The sequence below is a fragment of the Magallana gigas genome, chromosome 1 (assembly GCF_963853765.1).
Source record: "Magallana gigas chromosome 1, xbMagGiga1.1, whole genome shotgun sequence".
NCBI lineage: Eukaryota > Metazoa > Mollusca > Bivalvia > Ostreida > Ostreidae > Magallana > Magallana gigas.
In genome coordinates, this window is record NC_088853.1 from 18,997,315 (window position 1) to 19,015,113 (window position 17,799).

At 32.9% G+C, this 17,799-nt stretch overlaps 1 long non-coding RNA gene across 3 annotated transcripts; it reads right to left on the bottom strand.

Moving 5' to 3' along the window:
• Positions 1-3,821: 3,821 nt before the first annotated feature.
• Positions 3,822-15,947, bottom strand: LOC117681177 (uncharacterized). Of its 3 annotated transcripts, none has more exons than XR_010714047.1 (6): positions 15,777-15,947; positions 13,659-13,916; positions 13,430-13,568; positions 13,147-13,312; positions 12,662-12,726; positions 3,822-4,519 (listed from the first exon to the last, which is right to left on the bottom strand). It is a non-coding gene; the product is annotated as an uncharacterized lncRNA (long non-coding RNA). The 3 variants fall into 3 exon arrangements; XR_010714048.1 differs by lacking the exon at positions 15,777-15,947 and adding an exon at positions 15,497-15,681; XR_010714049.1 differs by lacking the exon at positions 13,659-13,916 and having other exon boundaries at positions 15,777-15,939.
• Between the last annotated feature and the right edge of the window lie 1,852 nt (positions 15,948-17,799).

Consider the following 17,799-nt stretch of genomic DNA (forward strand, 5'->3'; position numbering starts at 1 on the left):
ACATTGTCTTCGTATTTTTTGATTGACCCTCGTAGGCTTATCGTGAAATTTTTAAAGCTGCTATGTTCGATTTTATACGATGGCTATGCTAAGTATGAGTATCATAATAGACATTGCAGTAGTTTTCCAGGTACATTAAGCCATATTTTATTGAAAAAGTGATGTACACAATTTATTTACAAAAACAAACGACATAAATTGTATTGATTTCTTTCGTCTCATAATAAAATTCGCTGCTGAGGTCAAGGCGGGTATGGTTGTATTACGACTTTGAAAAAATTTCAAATCAAAAATAAACGTCGGTACATTTTATTCACTAATATTTGGGGAAGTGTTTTGTATACATGTACAATCGATACATCACATGCGGGTTGAATAAACCCAATCATTCGGGAACAAAACCAAGCGGTTCCCGTTTCTAAACATTCCCAAGATGGAGTTGGTTTGTTTTGTTTTTTGTTTTCTCATACAGAAATTTTTTATGTACTTTAAATAATACAAACTTTGAAAGGAGACGGATTTTGTTTGTGTAAATAGGCATTTGTCTAATAAATTTGGTCTGTATAGAAAAATATTTGATACTCCCATAGCCAAAAAAAATCGGACTATGTAGCTTTAAATTATCTGTATGTTTTAAAATCTTCCTTTCCTCGGACAGGTGAACACTATCTTAATTTTTACATTTTATTCCATACAAAGTAAAAACTTTTACCACATCATACGTGTAATATTGACAATCACGATCGTCAGTTGTAAACGTTTGAACTCTCGGAAAAAGATGTATAAGTTTGTTCTTCATGTTCTCTAATATCTTAGCTTATTTATCGATACAACTACGATTGTGATTTATATTATAGTTCTAATATTCAAAGAATCAAAAACAACATAGACCTAAGAAAGTTAACGATTACACATAGTTCATCATCATACGATGAAATATAACAGTTATGAAATGCAAAACATTTCCGATTCTATATTTCGATTAGAGCTAAGAAGTGTTTTTTTACCAACTTGTGGTCTTACAGTTTGTTTTAGTGATTAAATCCGCTTGACCAACTGAGTTGTCTAAAATATAATAATGATAAAATTTTGTGATTAAATATTTTCATGAAGTATATTACAGTCCTAGAAATCTTTCCTTCTTTTACCGCTATATTTGCACCTTTACACAGAGTAGATGCTCTTTATGACCATAAAACAGGTAATGAAAGTCCGTGCGGTCAGAACCATCCATGTGAAAATTAAATGTCTATGCTATGCGGTATCCCATTTTAGAGACACGGTTGAAATTTAGTTTCAAGAAAGAATGTCTCTGTTTGAAATGCTCTGAAGAAGGAGACAGAAGATACGAAGACTTGAAGCGCGTACGCGGGTGGGGGGGGGGTTGTGCACTGAAGTCTTAATCTCGAACACGGTCGAAGCATCACCATTATCTCCAAATAAGTTATTACATGCAGTTCTTGTTTTTCTGTCCAAAGATTCAGTATTGTTCTTTTACATGCATGAAAACTACAGTAAAATGTCACCAGATGGAATTTTTTTTAATGTTGATCATCTGGCTAAAATTTTGTTATAGGATCATATCAAAGTAATTTTTTCAGTGCCCCATTCCTCCTTATTTGGCATATCGCAGTTTATATTGCCGTTCATTAATTAACTCTGAATAAAAATAATACATATAAAGTACATGCTTCCTTTGGTGCTTAATATACTCTCGATTTCTTGCAAATTATACAATACCAGAGAACGATGCTGTATGTAGTAGCTTTTTACCCGATTAAAAAAAAAACCGCATTGATATTACCGATGTGTTTTATTTGATTTTTTTAATCAGCACTAACAGCAGCATGAAAATAAAAAAGTCGCGCACACTCGAATTATACTCGGCCTTCGGTGGTGGACTAAAGTATTAGCTCTCGCCATGTTAAAGTTGGACTTAAGACCTGTATTTTGACAGTATTTAAGATTATCCTATTAAGATATGACAAATTTATGAGCTATGGTGAGATCTTATGAAAAATATTTGGTCTTTTAAGATAGATTTTAGTCAAAAGTCGGTTATATGTTAAACGAGCCCAGGGTTTATAGTGCAGAGTAGGAAAACGTAAGATTGGTCGTGCTCTTGTGGGGGAGGGGGCATTTCCTTTGGTCCAGGTTGTGCATTAGGACAGATATTATTTTCCCGTTCTGACGGAAAAGTCCTGGGGATGTATTCACAAAAACCATACGCCAGCCATGGTAAAACGCAGACAACGAGTTTGCTCTGTGTGACGTAGTGACGTCATGATTATGATGTCATTTTTAACGTTGTGACGTTATCAGCAGTATTTCACTAAACACATAGATCATACGATGTATATTGATACAAATTTTAAAAAATCAATAATGAAAAACAGAACCTGAATATATTTAATATTTTTTTTTATTTTAATGTATATTTTTTCAAATTGCACATAGGCCCAAATAGGCCCTGTGGCACTTAACGTAGATATTCAAATAGGCCCAAATAGGCCCTGTGGCACTTAACGTAGATATTCAAATAGGCCCAAATAGGCCCTGTGGCACTTAACGTAGATATTCAAATAGGCCCAAATAGGCCCTGTGGCACAGAAATGGTTAAGGGAATTTTTTTATAAAAGTAACCGAAGAATTACTAACGACTTGTCTCCTAATGGCAACAGTGTATAGTATGGGGCATTCCTGAAAAGGTGGCAGATTTTTTTACTACATGTAATGCACTGAACAGAGCAGCCAGTGATGCACTGAAGAAATTTACTTTGTAAACCCCTTGAAATAAAAAGATATAGATACTGTGCTTATGAATCACAGACTTATGTAATTTAAGTCAGAAGCAGCATGCAAAGCATGCTTTGAAATGATCATATACTGTCTAGTATATGTTAATGCATCTCAGGAAGAAGTTTGGTCTGTGTACCCCTTTTGATAAGATGAACATAGATCAAAACATTGTCCTTAACCGTTGTCAAAGATAAAAAAATAAAATGTCTTCAAATACATTGTTTTCTAAGTTTGGTTTCTATAATTATCTTCAAAGAGAATATGGTAACAGACCAGAAAACCTCTTCTCTAAAATCATTGACGCCTAAAGTGTCAAATGCCATTGGTTTGAAACTACTTGTAAAAATTAAGGTGTGAACAACTTATCTCGGTTATAGCTTAGGCCACATCAAAATGTCCTATACGCTTTTCCTTGTGACTTTGTATTAGGGTAATACCCCAAATCATTATTTTCCTTGTCACCTTGTCCATGTACTACCACGTCTAGGTCATGACGAATCCCTACATGACCATGACCATCTCTGTGTCAAATAAAGGCAGCAGCAAATGCATAACCCCCACCAAAAATATTGCTATGGCATAGCAATCCATCCTCAACACTTGTAATGTAGACACAGATTAACAGACAGACAAGGTAAATCCTTTATACCATGATACCTTTATTTGCAGAGGTAAAACAATATTAATAAGGGAACACTTTTGTCAGTTAAAGATTATATATTCTATTTCTCAAAGTTAGAAAAATGTGTCATGCATGATTTCAAACACAAGACATGTATATATATGTGAACATTCTTGATAGCTGTAATAGTAGTAGCATTTGAAAATTGTTCACAGAGAGACAAAGAGAAAGCTACACAAACAGATCATCGCATACACTCTTCTGGTCTATGGCCAGCAGAGCTAAAACCCACAGGTGTCATGAGAAATTGAACGTCACAGATGTCCTCTGCAAACATAAGGGGAAATATACACTACATGTAAATATTAGATATTAATATGATTGTCCTTTTTTAAAAACGTTAAGTATTCTAAATTACATTGTAATATACTTTTAAAATATATGCAATACATATTTCAATCATGTTCACTTGACCTTAAACATAAAAGTAACACATAAGAAATTACAACATCTTATTGCTGATATTAAGATTTTAAAACGAATAAAAACTAAACCATGAGGTTACACCACAGGTACACATGTTGCAGATGGGAAGCAGAGAGAGTAATACAGATATAACACATACACATTCAATCTTCAATCTAAAACATGAAGCATATAGACGACTCTTGTTTATAAATAAGTCCAGGGTATTTCATGAGGAGATAATCTTCCAATTACTGTTTAAATTTAAAGGGTTTATTACAGAATCATTTGTTACTGCAAGACCAAACGTCCTAAATTTGCATCCTCATCTTCCGCCATTACGTTTAACGGGGGCTCATTGGAATCAGCTTTCGTATCTGCTGATTAAGTCTCAGCATATGTTGCATTTTACTCTTTTTCTGATGAATACTTCTATCAGCAAGAAATTTGCAATTGTTTTTTTACTTTCAGTGCTTCTGCCTCTCTTGGTACACTTTAATCTTTAAAGTCCATATAAAATTCAAATGTCCTATTCCATTGTCCATTTTTTCTTTGATGGTAATGTGGTGCATGATGGTTTATCCACTGATTCTATACCACTTGGGACATAATCCTTGTGTTCTTCAATAGAATCTGTGAATCAAATATAAGAAAGGTTCAGTGAATTAAATTCTACAATTGTACATGTAAGTTAAAATAATAGTGTACGCAACACATTTTCATAACATGCTAGTGCTTGGTATTCAATTTGTATACACACTATGCTGCAGTAAATTGTGACCACATCTTTCAAGTAATAATGCTTTAATGTTTAAAAACTAAAAAATTATCTGCGATCACATATCAATGTATATATTTAAGAAATAAACAACGTTATTTAGTGAACATGGCGTTATGAATAGCAATTGCTCTGTTGGCATATTCCATGATGCACGCTAGCGCATCATGGAAAATATGCCAGCAGAGCAGTTGCTATTCATAACGCCATGTTCACTAAATAATCGTTGTTTATTACTTATATTTGCATTTTACCACTCGCAAATACCCTGTAATAGCCTAGACCTTGACATTTAGCTATTACATCAAAAGTAAGCATTCAGACTGTAATGTATCTTTTTAATTCACATAGATTTGTTAACAGAATCAATGATATGTTATAAAAGTAATTCCTTTAAAATGTTATCAAAAACATGTTTTAATATTACATGTAAATACGTCAATTTTAATGGAGTTGGAGAAAAACACATGATGTATTGTATAGTGGTTTAAATCTATAACGTCATGGAAAAGTATATATAACGTTACACCTTTATGACGTCATAGTATACTGACAGAGCAATTGCGATTATAGAGAAATAATTGCAGCTCCTCCGTATGGGCTTACAGTGGGAAAGAACAATGGAAATGCAAATATTTGCATATAAACATATGTCTAAACTTGCAATATATATATGTACGCATATGAACAGTCAAATATCTGACCTCAAAGACACAACAAACTCATAAACAACCCACTGCAAAAATATTTGAGCAAACAATCTATGACAGTGACCAACATCCCATGTACCTGGTAATTATGTTTGCAAATAAACAGATAACTAAACTCAAAGACACAGTAATAAACTATAGGAAAAATGTTAGAACAAATAATCTCTGACAGTGACCTACAATTCATGAATAGACACAAACATTTATACATGAAAGAGATTCAAAAACCACAAGCATTCCCATACATATTTTTCATTGTACATATGTACAAACTCAATATGTATGGACGCATATATCCAGTATACAAATGTCAATTAAGTAAACTCAAAGACACAAAAACTCATGAACAATCAACAGAAAAATGTTAGAATAAGAAATATATGATGATAACCCACAATTCATGAACAGACACAAACAGGTATACATATACATGACAATGTCCCACAATCCATAAACAGACCCAAACATGTATATACAAGACAATGACCCACAATCCATGAACAGACACCAACATTTTTTTTTACAGTACAATAGTTCATCAAACAAATTAGGTAACATTTTCTCCAGCATTCTATCATACTAATATCAAAACTCTTGTGACAAAAATCAAATTAGAAATTACATGTTAATCATATATGTAAGTAATGGAAATAAAAGATTAATGTGAACAATTGAAGATCTTTATAGGAACATGGTTACAGTAACATTTTTTTCTAGACTAAATGCTCATAGTATTACATTTAATCATATGTACTAGAGTTTATAACTGCGTAAACATTACATGTAATTTGTATATAATTTGTTATTGTATGGATTTTACATGTTTATCAAAAACAACAGTTGAATTTTTATTGAACCTGTTATTTTCCACAGGATTCGATGTTGGGATGAGATGTTAGTAGTGTTTGGCTGGGATGTTCGGTAATGAAAAAAATGTAGAAATACAGATAAATTATTAATCATGTAAGCCAATAAGTCATTTTTGTATACCCTTTAGATGAAGCAGCTAGGATTAACAACTAGGCAATTGTTAATAAAAAGATTTCTGCAAGTATCTTAATTTGTACATTTTTTTTATCAAACTATGCCATTAATTTATCACATTAATTTTGAAGATCATTTAGAGCTAATATTATATGTTTATCATGAACATCATTTATCCTTTCCTCTGGTGTATCATTCCTATCGTATCTTGCATGTACACTTTTCAATGTACATGTATAACATGCGTCAATCCTATCATACCGTGCGTGGTTTCTATCCTATCATTTTATTATCATGTTAAATTCATTGCGGGTACAGTATAACAGAGAACCAAAAATTAACATAAAGATCAAATATCTAACTCAAAGTCACAAGAAAAATGTTTGAGCAAACATTCTATGAGAGTGACCCACATCCCATGAACAGACAAAAACATTTATATATATGACAGCACTCCAAAAGCAATGAGCATTCACATATATATCTTTGAATTTACAAATGTCTGAACTCAATATGTATGAATGCATATACACAATTGACTAAACTTGAAGACACAAAAAACACATAAACAAATAACATGAAAAATGTTTAAACAAACAATATATGATAGTGACCCACAATCCATGCATATATATATGGTACCCGCATCAATATTTTTTACAATCTTATACTATCATATCATTTATCAGACCTATTGATCAAGCATACAGATCTATCATCATGCACAAATCCAGTAGTACCGAGTGTTAATCCTAGAAAGTTTATCATTTAACTTCACGGTTTTTCTGTGTATCCTATTATGTTAATCATATCGTTCCTTTCCATAAGCAAGTCATTTTACTTGGAAGTTACATGTTGTTCAATACGCCGTTAAAGCAAATATTTATTGATCAGTAAACTCAAAAACATAAAAACTCATGAACAATCAACTGAAAAATGTTAAAATAAGAAATCTACAACAATGACCCACAATCCATGAACAGATCGACGCCAACATGTAACATATTTAAACAATAAAATGCTTTCTATAGTGATTCATTCGGGATATGAAGGTAGTGACATTGCAGGAAAAATACATAACCCGCTAAATAACCAGCATTAGCGGGTTATGTAAATTTTTCCTGCAATGATCGCTACCTTCATAACCTGCATGAATCATCAAAGAAAGCATTTTATTGTTTATATTAACATCTTTCTTTAACTAATTAATAAATTGATTATGAAAAGTTAGTAAAATTTACTAAATTACTGTTAACGTACACATGTACGTTAGCTAAAAGAAACAGCCAAATCGTCTCCTGTGAGACTTTCAGTCTGACATCATCATGATTATTTCATGCAGTCCGTGATTTTACTTAGGTCGTTGTAGGTTCAGATCAATCGATAAACAGGGCGTGTTAATTTCAGTCCTGTCACTTTCAGCCGCTGTAGATTTCGACCAATAGTTAAATGGGGCGTGTAGATTTCAGTCTGGCTGTTTCTATAGAGCTATGAATTAAGTATAACCTTTCGTAAGAAATTGAGGAAATTATACTTAAAGTTTGTAGATGTAAATATACGACAATGACCCACAATCCATGAACAGATACAAACATGTATATACATGACAATGACCCACAATCCATGAACAGACACAAACATGTATATACAGTTCAATAATTCATCAAACAAATTAGATACAATTTTCTCCAGCATTCTATCATACTAATATCAAAATGCTTGAGACCAAAATTAAATAAGAAATTACTTTGCTATGTAAACAAATCTTTTGTTTTAATTTTGAATGTTGAAGCAAAAATTCCAGTTATAGACCTAAAATGAATGTATTAAATGTTAGGAACTGTTCTTTTATTCTTAAAATGAATAAAATGATAGACAAATCAGCTTGAAAAAGACTTGTATATTGAACCTATGTAAATAAAAAAATAGGGCACAATCCTGGTTTACATGACAAAGAATTGTGAGCTCTGTATCTTGCTTGTAACTCAATGACTGACTCTCAAATTTCATTTGATCATTAGAAATATATCCTAAAGCATTGTAAATAATGAAAACAGAAAAACAAAATTTGACCAAAATCATGACAGTGCCCCTTTAAAATATTTGCATATATACAAATGTATAAACTCAAAGACACAAAAAAGTCATGAACAAACTACATGGTACAGGAGAAATAATACAACAATTAACCTACGATAGTGACCCACAATCCATGAACAGACACAAGCATGTATATATATGACAGTGATACACAATCCATGAACAGACACAAACATGTATATATGACAGTGAACCACAATCCATGAACAGACACAAACATGTATATATGACATTGAACCACAATCCATGAACAGACACAAACATGTATTAGTATAGCAACCTTAGAACTATAAGCATTCACATATATATACATATACATGCAAACACAAATAAAACTCAAAGAAATGGAACACCTCAACTGCCTTATGTAGATAATGCCCATAATATGCTGATAGTTCAACATTTCATGCTGATCATCAATCAACATTACATGCTGATACATCAAGTGAACTTTACATGCTGATACTTCTTCATTTAATGATAATTTATCAATTATCATTACATGCTGATAGTATAACATTACATGCTGATAATTTTTTATTATATGATTATACCTAGTATTCACTATATGCTTTCACTAATACATGCTGATATTTCATAAAATGATGGTATTACAGTATGCGGTGATTCTAAATTCGCCATAAGCAGCAGGATCGTGATTCGATAAAACTCAGGGATATTACTAAGGAGAGAATAGACTAAATTCAAGCTACATTGTACCCAACAATTTAAACAAGCTTCTTTTATGCTTATTTCCTTATATAAATATGGACACCCCATTGGTTATTATCAAAACTTATATTCCCAATACTAGGGCTTGTGCCATTCAGCTGAAACTGGATGCTGGAGGGAATGGGGGCACCATCACTTTTGATTACATTTGTTGGAACTTGCGCCGAAATCTCTGTGTGTCAAACAACTCCATAGTCCCCTTATTGTAACTCGTCTTTGTTTAGGCGCCTTCAAATTGGATGCCAATTTTATGAGTATGTTTTATGTTGTAGGTTGATTGTTTTAATTCTGCAGGCAGGCGCCTTCAAATTTATTTTACCCCCTTTGGATTGGGCATTCTACGCCATTAAATAGCAATTTTACTTTCTGTCTTAAGGAAATCAGAGCATGAGCAATCATCCATTAGATCCCAGCGCTTCTCACAAACTATCTTTTATTTAAGGGGGGAGGGGGGGGGGTGGTGGTGGTGGTGGCAGTCCTACCCCTCAATCACAAGTCAACCAGTAAATATAAAATAGGGAATGGGGGGGGGATCCCGTATTTTACAATATTTCATCTATTGATCTACATATGATCGAATTTCCATTTTCATAAAATTATTGTAAAACTACATACAAAGGATAGAGCATTGCGTCCTCCAGATTGCAATATCTTACATGAAGTCAGATGCTAGGGACTACGTGCGCTGTTGAAACCGATTTTAGCAGTAACTGTACTGTTGAAAAAAATTAGTGCTTACATTGTCCACTCCTTTACAAGGATCTCCAGGGAAAGCCCACCCATAAATCTGATGTAACCTGAATGACAGAAGTCTTTGTTTAGGTGCTATGAATACTTTTAGCGGTCCACTTTGACCAAGCGCCATAAACTTGGGTTCACTTCAGAATGCACATTTTTGGACAAAAAATCCCCTGGGGTACCTCGAACCCCCTGATTTGTATGCACTGATGGGGAGCGCCAATGGTTTTCCCAAGCAGGCTTTCTTTAAATATAAAATGACTCTGTTAAAGGACAACACATAATCAAGTGGTATTATCTGTTGAGTATCTTGATCTATTAAACTAGTCTCAGTGGACCTTAGTAATATCTGATCAATCTCCGAAACAGAGAAAAAGTCCTGTGTTAAAAACTTGTCAGGCATCAATGAGTTCTGAATTTTAATGTATTTCAATCTCAAGATGACCCTTCCCTATTTTTAGAATCACCGCAGAGTGAAGTACCATCACATAATGAAGAAGTATCAGCATGTAACAAAGAACTATCATCATATAAAGACAAAGTATCAGCTTGTAATGTTAAAGTTTCAGCATGTGATGTTGAAGTATCATCATGTAAATTAATGTTGAAGTATCATCATCATCCACATAAGGTAGTTGAGGCGTTATGTACAAAGACACTAAAACCTCATGAACAAACAATCTGTTAGAATGACCCACATCCCATGAACAGACAAAAGCATGTATATATGACAGCAACCCAAAAATCATTAGCATTCACATATATATTTGCACTTACACAAATTTCTAAAGTCAAAGACACAAAATAGGCGTGAACAAACTACAGGAAAAATGTTAGAACAACCAATCCATGACAGTGATCCACATCCCATGAACAGACACATACATGTAGATATGAGAGCAACCCAAAAACCATGAGCATTCACATATATATCTTTGACTACATATGTATGCATGCATATGCACAAATGTCTAAACTCAAAGACACAAAAACCCATGAACAATCCACAGAAAAAATTGCAGAACAAAAACTCTATGACAGTGACCCACAATCCATGAACAGACACAAACGTATATATATACGAGGGTTGTCCGAAAAGTTCGTGGACACATGTAATTTTATTCAAAATAGAAGCGCCATTTTCAGGAAGGTATTATAATATTGTAATAAAGAGCATAATAATGTATATTTTTGTAATGGAGTTATGAATGTATATACATTGCCTATACAGGCCGCACAGCCCAGTATGACGTTAAATTATAATGACGTAGTACTGGGTTTATTGAGAGTAATATGCCGCATTCACCGTTTGGTCAGAAGGTACAATCGCATATTCCATCAACATATCACTTGTGCCACTTGTGGATAAGTTTCCTTAATCGTTTCATTCATTTCAGTTTTTTACTTCAGTTGACACAATTTTTTTATTGCCAGCGGTCAGATGAAGTTGCTTTTTCATGCGTTTTAAAAGACATATTCTTGCCGTAATATCTTTTAAATGTCCTCTGCTGGTTTGAAAATATTTTTAAATGATGTATGAAAATAATGTACACAATACAGACTACATCACAATAGAAGATTATGAAAACAGTAAATATACATATCTAAAAACTCAATTACAAAGTTTGGACAATTTTTGCGCTGGGACGTGCATACTTTCTGCGAGCCTTTGATACATTAAAATTTTACTTTATTTCTATAGAAAACAATGAAGACCACTTTGGTTTGATCTGAAATTTTATGACAAAGATTTAGATATATAATATGAATAAATTAACCCATTTAAAATGATAAAAATGCTATTGTCCACGAACATATTTGGACAACCCTGGTATATATAGTATATATATATATGACAATGACCTACAATCCATGAACAGACACAAACATGTATGTGTGACAATGACCTGCATTTAATCCATGAACAGACACATATATGAAAATGACCCACAATCCATGAACAGACACAAACATGTATATATGACAATGACCCCCATTTAATCCACGAACAGACACAAACATATACCGGTATATATATATATTTATATATATATATGACAATGACCCACAATCCATGAACAGACACAAACATATATATATATGACAATGACCCACGTTTAATCTATGAACAGACACAAATACATATATTTGACAGTGACCCAAAAACCATGAGCAATCACACAGTTATAAGTTTGCATATACACAATGTCACAAAGACACAAAACAAATCATGAACAATCTACAGGGAAAATGTCAGAACAAACAATTCCATTTCAGAGAAAAAGCTGTCATTGTCAAAGTTAAGGATAAAGGCTGATTAAAAAGTGGTGACAAAATATAACTAAAACAATAACGAAATTAAGAATCCTTGACACCCTGTGACTTCTACTTTTAAGACAATACGTCACATCATGGCAATTTCAACGCGATGTGAAACAGTTTATATCGCCAATAATTGGTGTTTTAAATATCTCTGTGCAGCTATGGGTTTACCCTCAGTCTACCAACCCACAGGTTCTGAGTGTGAATACTGGAGGAGCATTTATTTTAATGAAGTGAAATGAAATTTAAAGTCCCCCCTTAAAAAACTGATTATAAGGGGGTGGGGGGGGGGGTAATTTTTAAGTCAAAACACATGGTAAAAATCAATATCTTTAATTAAGAAAATGGGCTTGTATGCAGAACTTTTAACAGGTGTTGAGGACCCTCAAATAATGTACCTGCATGTATTACCTTCACTGATAGTTCCTTCCAGACAATGCTGATGCTACTACCATTACAAGCTTCTATCTCATATTCTGAAAAGAAATAAAATGATTTGGTGATTAATTAGTACTCGGATGGCATCCTTTAAGGAGGCTGGGTGGTTAATAAATTAACCATCAGATCTTCTTTAATTTTTTTGATATGATTTGTCTAGTTATAAACTATCATTTACAAAAGAAAAAAATCTAAATATTTCAGCTTTAAAATCTTATTACTTTTCTCTATCTTTATACATAGGTCTTCTTATTAAGGAGATAAAAATAGTCCAAAAATTGTTGCGCCAATCGAGTGCTCTTAAAAAGATCCTAGCACTAAACTATGCGGTATATGCAAAACTGCCGCTTCCAAAATGCTCCCTATAGTATACAAAGAACAATGATATTCTAGTGAAGTCCTGCCTTGACAAAAATTCCCTATCATTCAGAATACATGTATTTGTGTAATAAAAATACCTATGCAAGGCTGTTGAACATATTCTGCAACATGGTCCTTTATGACCTGTTGAATCTGTTGAACAAGTATATACGGTAATAATGTGCTGCAACAGATCTTCACTGTTCTGCAGAATCTGTGGAACATCTGGGTGTGCTTCAACAGGATTTGCCTTCAAATTCCTCCCTAGAGTACAGGCAAAGAATAATTGTCAATGAAATTTTAGTTACTTAGTTACTACAGGTCTACTGTAGTTACTGAAATGTTCCCCTATATTTCAGAAAGAGTAACTTAAGGTAATACCTGTAGTAAAATGCCAAAGCTGTTGAACATGTGAAGTTACATGGTCCTGAGTAGACTGTAGTATCAGTTAAGAGCCCATCTTAACTAGTTAGTGGAACATCTACATGAGTTACCATTGTGTCCCTCTCTAGAATGCTCTCTGTTATAAATTTGAAAAAGATTTCATTGTAATTAGAGTTAAGCTTGTAAATCATGTGTTGAAAAAAGTAATGTAGTTAATAAAAAATACCTGTTCATGTCTGACAGCTGATGAATCAGTGCAGTGTTCAGAAGAATCTATGGAACGTGCATCACAGTACTGCAACAGAGTCCAAAGTCATATCTAATCTCCTACTGTCTATCAATATTCCTCCATGCAAAGAGTCAAAGCTTCCATGGGTAGTTGTTCAACATTAATTTCATAACAGCATTATTTTTGGGCTTGTCTGAGGTTGCATCATTAAATAATGTGCTTTCCAAGCTTTTGGAAGATTCATACTTATCAATGCTGTAAAATAATAATGAAAACAATACTTAGATAAAAAGTCTAATGTTACATATAAACATAAGCATTCATATGATGAAATATTATGGTTATATGAACAATGCATGGGTTATGAAACAACAATACATATCACAATATAGTGGTAACGATATATGAATCACAATGTATTTTTAAAAAATACAAGGGCACCGCAAAGCAGAGCATCCCCTCGCAAAATGAAATGAAATATTTGGGGGGGGATGCATTATTTAGAATATACATGTAATTAAAAATAACAAATAATATTTATCTTCATAAAACTTCTTTAGATCAAAATATTCCTTTCCCCATGCACGCTCTTGGGGGGGGGGGGGGGAGGGGGGGGGGGGAGAGGAGGTAATAATTTTTTTTTCTTCATACAAATAAAAACCTGAAACACACTACTTTACCAGCTGTATGTTTCTCACATGCTTCTCACACGCTATACAGTTTTTTTTTCTTCATACAAATAAAAACCTGAAACACACTACTATACCAGCTGTATGTTTCTCACATGCTTCTCACACGCTATACAGTTTTTACAATACGTTCCTAGCATAGCACGGTTTGCTTTTTGTACGATATGATAAATGTTACTCGCACTGTATGGTCTTTTTTTCACATGATATGATATCATAATGCTTCCTGTATGAAAAAGTGTATAGAAAAAGTGTTATTCATGTATCTAGCTGCAATAATGTAGCCCTCTCCGATTTTTATATCTGATGTTTACTGAAGAGGGCTACAATTCCACAGGATCTCCGTAATGGTGCTAAATTAAACACGAAACGTTTCTCGCACGAAAGTCGCACGCTTTTTGGGTGTAGTAGTACGTTTCAGGGTCTGTAATTAAAGGAGGAAAAAATATCGCCGGGTAGAAATAAAAAGCTGAATTCTTTTTATAATAGCTAGAACACATCTACAAGTTTTTTTCTGTAGATTCAAAATAAAACTCTCAATGAAATCTAAACCAGGTGTCTCTGAAATCAGTCTGGGTTGGGCCTACTTTGTTTATACACAGTTGAACTCTCGGCACGTGCTACTCATGCCCGCAGTCTTCGAGAGGTTGACTCATTATATACACAATATAAAAGTCACACAGAGGTGTGAACGATTATCATGATTAAGCACATATATAAATTATTATTGTTTAAGCAATACGGTAGGATATATCCAAATCTTAAGGAATACATGTAATTACACTGACGATAGATGGACCGTAACATTAGCGGGTGAAATGAAATCTCCGGTGAACTATTTCATATACAGTATTATATACTACTTTAGACTCGATCAACAACAAAGACACAGGGTTGCATGTGCTACCGTATATATGCCTCCAGGCTAGGTTACTATCCCCCAGTGAACACCAGTTTGTATACATGGCAGGGAAGTGATAAGCAAACAATCTTTAATCAATCCGGTCGTACAAATTAGTGCATAACAAATATAATTTAAGGAAGAAATGTTCAACAAGTCCCGGGGTTGAGTATTGGGGGACTCTCTACTTGCACCTGTAAACAATACATTTTTATGTATGCAAACGAACAAAAAAGTAATCTAACCGCTCAAGACAAGTTTTCTGAACTCGCAGACTTGTTCCCCATGTACTGTACAGCTGAAGAATGACACTTGCATTCCGAATCGGTGCATGGCAGCCATTTGACATTTCAGCATTACGAATCGGTGCATGGTCAAAAGGCAGCCGTTTGACGTTTCAGCCTAAGAGCGTCCGCCATTTTTTCTTAATTATACTTTTAGTTCGATAATCTTTGCTTCCTCGTCATATTTTTATAAATATGACCTACTAATTACTGCTAATAAGAAAATATATTCAGTACTTACCCAAGTTACTGCTGTACTCCGCCATTGATATCCAACAATGCATTGCGTGCATCACAAAACCGTTTTGTGGGACACCCCGCTGGATGTTTATAGATAGACAAAATGTTAAAAACTAGTAGCTTTGACGCGATGTTCTAAAAATAGATTTTGAGTTGTGGGACATTTTTCAATATATCCGTGTGGGTCAAAAAAACATTATTTTTTGTTTTTTATGTTAATAATACCATTTTCAACCTCCCTGTGAATTTTTAACTACATGGTTTATGGGTCAAAATATAGATGACCCATAAACCACCTAAGGATCCCACAACGTGAGTCTGAGGTATATGAAATAACCCACAACACGGATTTGTATAACTATATATATATATATATATATATATATTTTTATATATATATATATATATATATATATATATATATATATATATATATATATATATATATATATATATATATATATATATATATATATATATATATATATATATACATGTATATATATATATATTTAAATTGTATCCATTTATATTTTTATAAATAAATTGAAAAAGTTAATTTAACATCATCTATTCCTTTGTAGGTGGCCATATTCACCTTTTTGTTGGTCCCTTTTTCCTATATATAAAAGAAATGGATCAAATAAAAAAGAACAATTGAATCTTTTATAGTTTCATATTTTATTTATTAAATTGTACCCTTAGAGGGTGCCGTTTTGCTTTATGGACAACCTACAATTTTCATGGTGTTAGGAGGTTGTATCCAACATATGGGTTCATAATTTTATTGTTATCAAATTTTTTTAACCTTTAAAAAATGTTTAAAGCATATGTGGGGGTCAAATATTGTAAAAAGTTAAATTTTTAACAGGTAAACATAATATTACTATAATGTCTTTATGAACGGCACTTTTAAAGATAGACTTAAATTTCCTTATTACAGTATAACGTTAGTTTTTGTATCACTTATATCGCTTTTCATGGTTGAAGTTAATTAGATTTTGCATTAAAGGTACATGCATGTTACATTTTAAGAAACTAACCTTGTGACAACTCAGCGAGCAATAACGATCGCACGTTTTTGCCAAAAATATGCAATTTGTTCATAAGATAAATTCTAGTTTGAATCTAGATATATTTCCGAGGACAAAAACGACTGCTCAAACGGTTTTTTAAGAAACAAATTGATTGCTCCTTTACAGCAATGGTAAAATAGATAAACGTATTCTAATTTTGTTCTACATATAGGAGCGTTTTACGTGATACTTTTTTACCTGAACGATACCAAACGATTTTGTCCGAAGTTGATTGAACCGGTTGATAAGAGTAACCGTCCCTTTTAAAATCATGTAATCCAAAGCAGTGCTGACTGTTTGTGTTGAAACAAAACCCTAGACAGATGTTATCATTGAAACAGTTTACACCACAATATAAGACGGTTTTAGCATCCTGATGAAACACCGCAGATGATGAGTTGATATCTTCCTTTTTCACAAAGGAAAATGAAAAGTGTCTCTGTTCAAAGAAAATTCTAAACAAAAAAGCAACGAAAAAATAAACTACGATTTTATTCATATCTGTCGATTTCTATGTGCACAAAAATATCATTCGACTGTCCTTTTCTGTCTTTTTCTCGAAATGCAACTCAATTAGGGCTGCCATTAACATAGAAATGCTAGAAAATCAATGAAATTTAAATTTATAAAAAGGTTTGCCTCTAAGCAATAATTTGCAAAAATCTAAAAACCTAAAAATGAAAGATCTTTTTATCAATTTTAGAATTGATCTTAATTTTTTAAGCTTTCAAAAATAAATATTTTAATTTACATGGCAGCCAAAAAGATATGTTATAAATGTGAAATTTTAAAGAAATATATATGTTAACTTAAATACTTAGATACTCGAACAATGGCTGTTGTACAATAGTATGCGAAGTATTCTCAAACTTGATGTAGATGACTGTAAAAAAATTGCATTTGCAAATACCCCAGAACCTTATAAACGACGTAGAAAAAATTCATGTC